The following is a 205-nucleotide window of genomic DNA, read 5'->3' as shown; positions in this document are numbered from 1 at the left end:
CCCGGGCGTCTGCACCACCCGCCGTTGCCTTTGGCATGCCGTGCGGTTTCCCTTTTGCAGAGGCTTGGCGGAGGCTACCAGGGCTGTGGCTGCCGGGGGAAGCGTCGTGGGCAACTGTTTGGCTCCGAGGAGGGGCCGGCGAGGGAGGCATGCCGTGTCTCCCGGGGGAGGGAGGGCCGGCCGCTCGTGGGGAATGGGAAGGAAG

The sequence above is a fragment of the Phaethon lepturus genome, unplaced genomic scaffold (assembly GCF_000687285.1).
Source record: "Phaethon lepturus isolate BGI_N335 unplaced genomic scaffold, ASM68728v1 scaffold31651, whole genome shotgun sequence".
Classification (NCBI taxonomy): domain Eukaryota; kingdom Metazoa; phylum Chordata; class Aves; order Phaethontiformes; family Phaethontidae; genus Phaethon; species Phaethon lepturus.
This window is presented reverse-complemented; position numbering follows the sequence as displayed.